This window comes from Equus przewalskii, chromosome 8 (genome assembly GCF_037783145.1).
Source record: "Equus przewalskii isolate Varuska chromosome 8, EquPr2, whole genome shotgun sequence".
NCBI classification, from domain to species: domain Eukaryota; kingdom Metazoa; phylum Chordata; class Mammalia; order Perissodactyla; family Equidae; genus Equus; species Equus przewalskii.
In genome coordinates, this window is record NC_091838.1 from 70,799,696 (window position 1) to 70,811,132 (window position 11,437).

At 43.9% G+C, this 11,437-nt stretch overlaps 1 long non-coding RNA gene across 2 annotated transcripts in view; it reads right to left on the reverse strand.

Moving 5' to 3' along the window:
• Positions 1 to 10,716, reverse strand: part of LOC139085129 (uncharacterized) — an 80,068-nt gene extending 69,352 nt beyond the window's left edge. Inside the window, exons 1-2 of one of the 2 annotated variants that reach the window (XR_011543192.1) lie at positions 10,562 to 10,642; positions 2,305 to 2,428 (exon numbers count right to left, since the gene is read on the reverse strand). This is a non-coding gene — a long non-coding RNA (uncharacterized lncRNA). Of the gene's footprint in view, positions 1 to 2,304; positions 2,429 to 10,561 lie in introns of both variants that reach the window. The other variant, XR_011543194.1, reaches the window with a different exon arrangement.
• Positions 10,717 to 11,437: the final 721 nt, after the last annotated feature.

The following is an 11,437-nucleotide window of genomic DNA, read 5'->3' on the forward strand; positions in this document are numbered from 1 at the left end:
CCTCATTTCCCTCTCTAGCCTCATTTCTACTACTCTTGCTATGAATTTTATACTCAGCAAATTTTGCCCATGCTGTGCCCTCCGCCTGGAATATCCTTCACCTCTTCCTTGGCATCGTTAACTCCTCAAGTCTTGGATTAGCCTCTATCTTCTCCAGCAAGGATTCTCTAAAACCTCCAACCCCTGACCTCTCCAGCCTGGCCATGTGCCCATTCTCTGGGCTCACATACTATTCTTTGCTTATCTCTATCTTTATTACCTGTCTTATCACATGCTTCTGGGAAGACTAGCTCTGTATCTGGCAGTCCCTTGGTGAACTGTGAGCAATCTGAGGGCAAGAGCTGTGTCTTATTTCCATTTATCCCCTCAGCCCTAGCATAGCTCCTAGCTAGAAGAAGCACATAGTGGACACGTTGAAATAATAACTTTCTTAAAACCCCTATCTGATATTTTTTGCCATGGATTATTCACTTGGGGAGGAGTGAGGAGGTGTTTCCCTTCTAAATTCAGAACCAATGGAGAAATAAGACACAGAAGACCCAGATGGAGATCAAGCTATCAGGTCTGATACTGATAAATCTGATTGGAGAACTGGACTTAGAGTTTTAGAGCAAAAAGATGGTGTGCTACTTCATCTTCTTGAGTGAGGCAGACCCACCACTCATCCCGGCTGGGCTGGAAACCTTCAGTCTCCCTGGCACAGGCAGAGCCTGCGAGCTTACAGTGTGGAGGGCAGAGAAGGCGCGTCTCCTAAGGCAGGCTGCCTCCAACAAGACAGAAAGATGCTGAGACAGTGCTGCGCAGTCCTCCTCCCAAATGGTCCTTCCTAGAGAGTGGGGGAGAGGCACCAGAAAAGATGCTACTCCACAGAATGCCCTCCAATTCCCTTGCATGAAGCCTGGGAAATAGGGTGCCCCAATATTATTATTTGTATCCACAGAGAATCTTGCAAATAATGAAGTGCTGTGAAATACTTGATCTCTTCTGCTCACTGATGGTAGAAACTGGGTGTGACTACAAGAGGGTTCAACGTAATTCATCTTCCAACCATAGATGGGTTAGGCAAGGGGTGGTTATGGCTCACATTCTGGCTCCTGGCCTAGGTTGGCAGGCCTTTCCAAAGGTGGCAGTGATGTCAGTTGCCATTCTAGCCCTCAGCATGACGAGGGGCAGCAAGAGCAGGGAGCGGCATTTGCGCCCCCCTCACGAGATCCAGACGGTCTCTTCAAAGGCTGAGGCACTGAGAGTTGGCGTTTTAGAACACGGGGGACCCAAGATTCAATCATGGCCCTGCCTTTACCAGCTGTGTGTCTCTGGCCAATTGACTTACTCTCTCTGAGCCTCGGTTTCATTTTTAGCCAAACAATTTCATAGGCTACTACGATTGTTTAAGGTAGGGATAATGGGAGTCAGAATGAGGCCTGTGATGGAAAAGAGGGAAAGAGTTCAAAAAATACTTCAAAGTAAATTCAGGAAGATTTGGGTGGTGATGATAAAGGAGAGAGGAATCCAGACAAATTGCAGCCGCAGGATGGATGGTGATGCTACCGTTAATTCTGATTAACCAATAGAATCAAACTGGGGGAGAAGAGACAATGGAGACTGAATTCAGTTTGGGCCATGTGTAGTTTGAGGTGCTCACAGACATCCAGATGAAGGTGCCCAGTGGACAGGTGAATATCTGAGTTTAAGCCTCAGGGTAAGAGGACTAAGCTGGAGATGGACGAGGGTGTCGTCTTCACTGTGTGGGATTTACAAAACTGAGTTGAGTTTCAATAAAATATTTAAATGGCATTCTTTTCACGCAGTCATCCCTCCCCAAGACCCTGTTTTATTGTCTTCATAGCAGTTACTATCCTTGATTGACAATATATTCTGAGTTGTTCTTGCTCGCCCGCTTCCGCTATAGAACGTAAGCTTCGTGAGAGCAAAGATTCTTGCCTGTTTTGTTCACTGTTGTGTCCCAGTGTCCAGAGAGTTGCCTGGCACAGAGTAGATGCTCAGAACTTTCTTGAATGAATAAAGAACTGATTCTACCATCGAAACTCACCAATGTATTAGTTCAGGTATGTAACAATGCTAGCTGCTGTAACAAAGAAATCTCAAAACCTCAGTGACACTATTGATACTTCAGGCCACATGCTATTTGAGTTGTGGGGGCTATCCTGTGCACTGTAGGATGTGTAGCAGTGTCCCTGGCCTCTACATACTAGATGCCCCATCCCCCAGTTTTGACACCATAAATGTCTTCCGACATTGCCAATAAGAACTACTGGCATAACGCAAAGTTTATTTTTCACTCACATCGCAGTTCATTGTGTATGGTCCAGCAGTCCTCAACACACTTATTCAAGGGCTGTCTCCTTCCATCCTGACACTCTCCCAGTCCCTGGGGCCTCTCTCTCTTGAGGATCCTCAGCCTCCAGCCCTGTGAGAGAGAGGATTATGTGCGATCTAGGCCTGGAAGTGGCCTTCATCATTCTGCCTTTATTCTATTGGCCAGAACTCAGTCTCACAGCCCCACCCAACTGCAAAGGAGACTGGAAAATGTAGTCTAGCTCTGTGCCCAGAATGGAAAGGAAATGGGTCTGAGTGATGACCATGGCAGTCTGTACCACAACCATTGAAAATCATCTCAGGCTGTAAAAGAGATCAGCTCTTCTGCACCTAGAATGGTCATTGCTTACCCCCTCAATATTTTTGGTGTTGAATTAAGCAATACAGCTTTCTTACAGCAAGGTACTTCTGTGTAGTACCAACCGTTATGCTATTTGATAGCCAAACATCCTCATTTAAGTCATTCAATGGAAGTGGGACATTAGTGATTTTATACGTTACAATGACGTTCACCTGTACACCATGCAAAATCATTGCTGTAACTCCAGAGCCTAAACTTAGCATATAGTAGGTGCTCAATAAATATGCATAACATCTGAATTAATCAATTTTTCCACTAGAAGGTAAGTTTCATGAGGATAGAACTTTATTTCATTTGTTCCCAGGACATAGTGCAGTGCTGCACATAGTCAGCGCTCCATAACTATTTGTTACTAGAAGAACTTGGCAAATACGATCCAAAGAATGATTGGAGCCAGGCCCTGTGCCAGGCACTGGAGGCCATTCTCCCCCACAGAGTATCTAGTCTTTTTCTCCATAATTCCACTGCATGCTATTTTTGAATGAAGGTGGACCATAAACATGCAAGAACTACCTAGAATTTCATTGTAGTGTTTCCATCCAGCCTCAAGGGGTGAACCATACTTGTTAAAATGATCTGGTTTTGAGGAAGATGGAGCACTTCCTAACACATTCTATGAGGTCAACATCACCCTGATAACAAAGCCAGATAAAGACAACACAAAGAAGGAAAATTACAGGTCAATATTGCTGATGAACAGAGATGCAAAAATCCTGAACAAGATATTGGCAAACTGAATACAGCAATGCATTAAAAAGATCATACACCATAATCAACTGGGATTTATACCAGGGACACAGGGATGATTCAACATCCACAAGTCAATCAATATGATACACCATATTAACAAAATGAGGAACAAAAACCACATGATCTTCTCAATACACGCAGAGAAAGCATTCAACAAGATCCAATATCCATTTGTGATAAAAACTTTCAATAAAATGAGTATAGAAGGAAAGTACCTCAACATAATAAGGGCCATATATGACAAACCCACAGCCAACATCATACTCAATGGGGAAAAACTGAAAGCCATGCCTCTGAGAACAGGAACAAGACAAGGGTGCCCACTCTCACCACTCTTAGTCAACATATTGCTGGAGGTTTTGGCCAGAGGAATTAGGCAAGAAAAAGAAATAAAAGGAATCCAAGTAGGCAATGAAGAAGCAAAACTCTCACTGTTTGCAAATTACATGATTTTATATACAGGAAACCCTAAAAAATCTATTGGAAAGCTGCTAGAAATAATCAACAACTACAGCATAGTTACAGGGTTCAAAATCAACTTACACAAATCAGTTGCATTTCTATACTCTAATAATGGACTGACAGAAAGAGAACTCAAGAACACAACCCCATTCACAATCACAGCAAAAAGAATAAAATATCTTGGAACAAATTTAACCAAAGAAGTGAAAGACCTATACAATGAAAACTACAAGACCTTCCTGAAAGAAATGAATGATGACATAAAGAGATGGAAAGATATTCCATGTACATAAATTGGAAGAATAAACATAGTTAAAATGTCCATACTATCTAAAGCAATCTACAGATTCAACGCTATCCCAATCAGAATCCCAATGACATTCTTCATAGAAATAGAACAAAGAATCCTAAAATTCATATGGGGCAACCAAAGATCCTGAATTGCTAAAGCAATCCTGAGAAAAAAGAACAAAACTAGAGGCATCACAATCCCTGACTTCAAAATGTATTACAAAGCCACAGTGATCAAAACAGCATAGTACTGGTACAAAAACAGGAACACAGATCAATAGAACAAAATTGAAAGCCCAGAAATAAAACCACACATCTATGGACAGCTAATCTTCGACAAAGGAGCTGAGAACATACAATAGAGAAAAGAAAGTCTCTTCAACAAATGGTGCTGGGAAACCTGGACAGCCACATGCAAAAGAATGAAAGTAGATCATTCTCTTACACCATTCACAAAAGTAAACTCAAAATTGATCAAAGACTTAAAGGTAAGACCTGAAATCACAAGACTTCTAGAAGAAAATACAGGCAGTACACTCTTTGACTTCAGTCTTAAAAGGATCTTTTCAGACACCATGTCTTCTCGGACAAGGGAAACAATAGAAAGAATAAACAAATGGGAATTCATCAGACTAAAGAGCTCCTACAAGGCAAAGGAAAACAAGATTGAAACAAAAAGACAACCCACTATCTGGGAAAAAATATTTGCAAATCCTGTATCCAACAAAGTGTTAATCTCCATAATATATAAAGAACTTACACAACTCAACAAGAAGAAATCAAAAAATGGGCAGGGGATATGAACAGACATTTCTCCAAAGAAGATATACAGACGGCCAATAGGCGTATGAAAAGATGCTCATCATCACTGATCACCAGGGAAATGCCAATCAAAACTACACTAAGATACCACCTTACACCCATTAGAATGGCAAAAGTAACCAAAACAAAAAGTAACAAATGTTGGAGAGATTGTGGAGAAAAAGGAACCCTTATACACTGCTGGTGGGAATGCAAACTGGTGCAGTCACTACGGGAGACAATATGGAGATTTCTCAAAAATTTAAAAATAGAAATTTCATGTGACCCAGCCATCCCACTACTGGATATCTATCCAAAGAACTTGAAATCAGCAATTCAAAGAGACTCATGAATCTCAATGTTCATTGCAGCATTATTCACAATAGCCAAGACATGGAAGCAACCCAAGTACCCATTGACTGATGACTGGATAAAGAAGATATGGGATGTATATACAATGGAATACTACTCAGCCATAAAAAAGGATAAAATCATCCCATTTGCAACAATATGGATAGAACTTGAGGGTATTATGTTAAGCGAAATAAACCAGATAGAGAAAGACAAACTCTATGACTCCACTCATATGTAGAAGATAAACAAACACAAGGACAAAGAGAACAGATTAGTGGTTACCAGGGGGAAGGGGGAGGGAGGTGGGCACGAAGGGTGAAGGGGCTCACCTATAAGATGACTGACAAATAACAGTGCACAACTGAAATTTCACAGTGTTTTAAACTATCATAACCTCAATAAAAAAAATATCTGGTTTGTTCTGCAGAACAATCTCTGGGATTTTATAGTTCAACACTAGCCATTTTCTCCCCACCGTCCCAGAAGTACTATTTGATCCATCTTCAGAACCCTGGTGCTTTCTTCCCCAAATCCCTTTACCCTTTTCATTTCTCACGCTTTGTTTTTTTTCTTTGAGGAGATCAAATGTCGTAATGCCTACTAGGTGGCAGGTCCAAACCAAGCCAGTTTATGCCTTACAATGTTGCTCTGTCGCACTAGGAAACTGGAATCTGGAGCAGACTGCTTGGCTCAAACCTTGGCCCCAACACTTCCTAACTGTGTGGCTTTGGGCATATAATTAACCTCCCCGTGCCTCAGTTTCTTTTATCTGTAAAGTGGGGGAGATATTACTCACTCCCTCATAGATTTACTGGAGGACTGAATGAACTCATTTAGCTGTGACACTTGGTACAGTTCAATGTCTGGCATTTAGTACTCCAGGTATTAGCCTGAATAACAAAACTCACAACAAATGCGGATTCTCACTTAACAAGTGAGAATATTCATAGTGCCCCATAATGCCAGTACAGAGTAGGAGCTCAATAAATATTTATTGAATAAATGAATGTTTATTATTCTCATGCCCGACACTGACTTCTGGGAACTTACTTTGCCAGGGGGCATCTCCTACCTCACCCAATAATAAATACCATCTCCGTGTTCTTCCCTGGCCAGGTGAATGCATTGAAGGAGTCCCTCTGAAGCCATTTCCAAAGCTAGGATGGAGGTCCTTCAGTTAACTATATGGTGGTCACTGTGTAATTTTTAAGTACTGTATATTTTGAATTCCAAAGGAAAAGGTGATATATAAAAAGGGACATTGTATCATGAATTTCCTCCAATGTTATCTTATTTACTTTTAAATTGGACTTATGTGTTTAAACTTGTCTCTGGACTATTAGTCACTCAAAACACAAACATACATTTTGTAAAGAAAGTTTGCTGCCCATAAAATCCACAGGGCAGAGGCATTCAATGATTTTTCCTTTCTTTCTTTTTTTATTCTTTTTTGAGATGCACTTTCCCCTTCTGTTAATCCTCAGCTTGGCTTAGCTGTACCTACGCTCCCTTTTGAAATGCTATCTCTGTGAATCTCTCCTTTCGCTCATACTTTTAAGCTGCTGTCTTGCAAGAAGCATTTCAAGGGAAGTACACCCTGAACAGCATCCTCAAGCCTCAGTAATGTCTTTTGTGTACACATGTTTGATCAGTATGAACTCCATTCTCTCCTCTGCCTTCCTGATCACAGTAACTATGGTCTCCCAGATAACATCAACACGCCAACCCAATAGGGCCATAGCGAGGAGCACCTTTCAGGAGATTAGACCAAACATCTCTAACTGCTTTGAATTTCATTACAAGGAGCAGAAGAGAGGAGATAGGAGAGGAGGCTGAAAGTGCCCTGGCTTTCTCTGAACGCCAGCCTGTGGCCTCTCTAGGAACAGAGAAACCCTGGCCAGCAAGTGTGGCGTCAGTCCCAGAGTGCCATCTCTGTTATTGTCACTTCTAACCTACCTCTTTCTATGTTAGTTCCCAAAGATCAGTTGAGAAGTTAAGATTCTAAAATGTCATATTCTTGGTAATCTACCATTTTGCAATTGTGCTCCAGCCATAATGACTTTTTGCAAGACTTCTGTTATAGGTTGAACTGTGTCCCCTAAAAAGATACATTGAAGCCCAAACTCCCAGGACCTAGGAATGTGACCTTATTTGGAAATAGGGTCTTTGCAGATGTAATTAAGAATGAAGTCACATCGGAAAAGGGTAGGCTCTAACCCAACAGGACTAGTGTCCTTGTAAGAAGAGGAGAAGAGACACAGAGATAGATACACAAGAAGAACGCCATGTGAGGACGGAAGCAGAGACTGGAGTGATGCATCTTCAAGCCAAGGAATGCCAAGGATTGCCAGCAACACCAGAAATTAGGAGAGAGGCATTGAGTAGATTCCCCGCAAAGCCTTCACAGAGAGTATGGCCCTGGCAACACCTTGATTTCAGACCTCTAGCCTCCAGAACTTTAAGAAAATATATTTTTGATATTTTAAGCTTCCCAGTTTGTGACACTTTCTTATGGCAGCCGTAGGAAACTAATAACAGCTTCCAACCTGCTCCCTCCTGCCTCTTTGCCTCTGTGGGAAACATTCCCTCTGCCTACATGAGCTCGCCATGCCTCCCAAATCTGTCTCAGGTCCAGGGATGGTACCCTCAGTCTCCCATAACCTCCGCTTCCCCAATCTGGCACTTCCCAGGGTGCATTCTGATGCTGTCTCTCCACCCCAGATTGTGTCTTTGGCACCTTTGAAAGCTCTGCACAGATCCCATTGCTTAGCATTCAATAAACGTTGCCAGAGGAGAAAAGTAAGGGAAACTGTCAGACGGAAGAGATGGGTCATGCCTGAGGTCAAATGTGTAAAGGTCTGAACAAGGGATGTGGCTTAAACATCAGGTACAAATGACTAAGGTTATCATTTAGCAAACAAAATTTAGATGCAATTGAAGGAAAAGCAGAGTGTATTTGGGGATCAGAGAACAGTGGGTTAAGGGAAAGCCCAATTCAAAATGCAAAAGCAGAGTCAGGGAGAACGATTAAAGCTGGTGAAGATGAATCATTAGGATAGACAGAGGAACTAACACAAGACATTTCTGTAGGGGGAAGTCAAGGGGGATTCTCCAGGGAACTTTGAATCGTGCAGAAGCATATATTGCTGGCTGGGGTACTTACCTTCCCGATTTAGCTTTGGGCTCATCTTAATGACAGTGCCCCCTATCTGAGAAGCGTGAACAAGGATTTGTTTGCCAAACCCCAGAACACTCAAAGTGGGGGACACCAGTAGATGCTCCATCCAGGAAGGTTAGCGGGGGGTCTTAAGAAACCTCCTGATACCATTGGTGGTAGGGTTATGGGGTTTTTACCCTATTTGGATAACAATGGAAGACAGGTGTGTAGAGGTAGGGCATCAAGGACCTACGACAAACCCACATACGTTATTTTATTTAGACCTCAAGTCCAGCAGGTGAGGTAGGTGTCATTATCCCCATATCTTAGATAGGGAAACTGAGGCTCAGCAAGGTTAAGTGGCTTTCCTAAGGTCACTTCTTGCCCTGCATGTCCTCCCAGGCTGCCTAAGATGAATGATATGTGGGAAAGCACTGTGATATTGGTTGAATGCTTTGAAATAGAAGCAACTATTATTATTCAGAACTTGCTAATTGCCAGAAATGCTCAATAGCGAAAATGGCTGCCTCAAAAAAGTGTGCATTTGCCCACTCTCGTGATGAAAGGTCGTGATACAGAATATAGCCTCTGTGTCCTTAAGAATCCACCTCACTCTCCTGTTTGGTCCTGAGCAACTTGCCTTCCCCTGCTCATACACTCTTCTTTGCTCATCTCCTTCTTTGTGCCAAATCTCACTCATTTCTTCATTCTTTCTCCTTACCCCCTCCTCTTTTGATCACTCTGCCTGGAGCACCCCTTACCCCCTCCACCTCCCCTGGAGGAACCCTAGTAACTTTAACAGAGAAAAGTCTGAAGAATTACAGAACTCAGCATCCTAACTCCATGCCCAATATACTCTTCCAACTCTCTTGCTTTCCCGATATTCATTCATGCAGGGCCTTTCAAATTTTTCACACTGTGGACCCCTTCATAAAGGGAAAAGACCGTGGGCCCCATCCACAGAGGTATAGGAGGGAAATTACTAAGATGTCTGAACCAAATTCCCCCTCAATGCCAGGAAGTGGTTTCTTCTTTCTATCAAATGTTACAAACGAATTGATCATTTATACTCAAAGCCAGCATGACAAGAGGCCAACCCTAAGATCACCAAATAGACCACACACAGTTGGAGAACATTTCTTCCTAGTTATCCTTCCAGACTCATCTAAGATTTCCCTTCCTCTGGGAAGCCTTCCTTGATTGTCTGCCTCATCCCCCAGGGTGAATTCCCCCTTACCATTTGCCCTCAGCATATCATGCCGCACCATTATTTCTGTTTGCTTGTGTGTGAGGCTGGCATTGAAGCATCAGCTGACTTCCCAAGGGCATGACTGAGTGTCTGCCATTGCCACATCCCCAGGCCTTATCACTCTGACCAGCACATATCAACAATGCCCAGTAAAGCTCTGTTGAATCACATTGACATGAGTCTAGAAGAGAAACCCAGTTCACAAGTTGTCAGGTCTCGGATACGAACCATTTGAAAGCCTTAACTTGGGCTTCAGCATAAGTAAATGTGCCTTGGAAAGTCCATCTACCCTGAAGATCATAAGCCAACTAAAGGGATAAATTGCCTTGCTGAGCCACCAGCCAAAATGACCGCCAGTTTTCGCCACTCTAAAGTCACCCATCTGTGTGATATTAAGTTCTCCGTCAAAGGTGTGGCAAAATCAACTGAGTCATTCTTGGCCAAAATGTGGTTTCCAGTTACCTAAACTTCTCCCACAATGAGATGATCCATCACATACGCAGGTTCCTCGTTCTCTCGGGGGAGTTTAGTAGTTTGGCTATTGACCAGATAAACCATCCAATTAACCCTCCTGCTTGGCCTCAACCCAGATCTCCCGCCTCCTTCTTCAGGCGCCTGATTCATGCCTTATGACACCTGCCAGCAGGGCCCCTGACCTGGTTCCCAGGGAAGGACCGGCCAGCGTAAGAGAGTGAAACAAAGAGGCAGAGCAGAGGCACCGCCCGAAGGCCAGCAGGGAGGGAGGGTCCCCAGAAGACAGACGTAAGCACAGCTCTGGGCACACACACTGGCTGTTTACCTGGAAGCCTCACACTCCATGTTGCAAGAGCTCCTTCACGGACAGATTGCAGCCTGCCGATGACTCAGCCGCAGCGAGGGTGAGCCCGAGGGGAAGCAACAGCTTCACAAGGAAACCAGCCCACGCCCAGGTTGCACCGTGTACCCGGGGAACTCGCCCGAGGCCAATTCCTATGCCCGCTGCCAAGAAAGCCGACCTGAATGTGCCAGGGAGGCGGTGCTGGCTGGGGAGCTGCTGCGGGTCCTGGGAGCTGCTTCCCATCCTTTCTCCGTTCTCCACTTGTTTGAATTTTCCTGTATATTCTAGGACCTCCCTTCCTGGGGGCCCAGGTGAAGCCAGTAGAGACAAGAACTGGGAGTGTGTCCCCAAGAAGGCTTTCAAAGGGAAGATCAGAGTGGATGTTGGCAACAGCCTTCCAGCGGCCCTCTCCCTCAACCACTGTCTTGCATCATCCACTCCACACTCCAGGGTGAACTCTCTAGAAGGCTCATTGGAACCTCTCACTCACCTTCATGAATCCCTTCGAGGGCTCCCTGTTTGCACTCGTCAGAGCTCGTTAGCAAGATGGACACTGCTCCACCAGCCTTTCCCCTCCCCAGACATGCCTCCAAGCTCAAAGATAGTACCAAGGAGGAAGTGGGGAACAGCAACCCCATCACCTCCATTAGCGGCACCTGCATTCTTTGATGAGCATTGTTGACCTTTTCCCAATTTTATGTAGAGGGCTGTGCCAAAGCAACTTCACGGTCCCCTCAGTTACCCCCCAAACCCCCTCGAATATAGGGAATTTGGAGACACCATGCCACAATTTCAGTGTATTTCAGGGTCCAGATTACAAACCAGCTTGCAGTATCCTAACATACCCTGCTGGTTTTT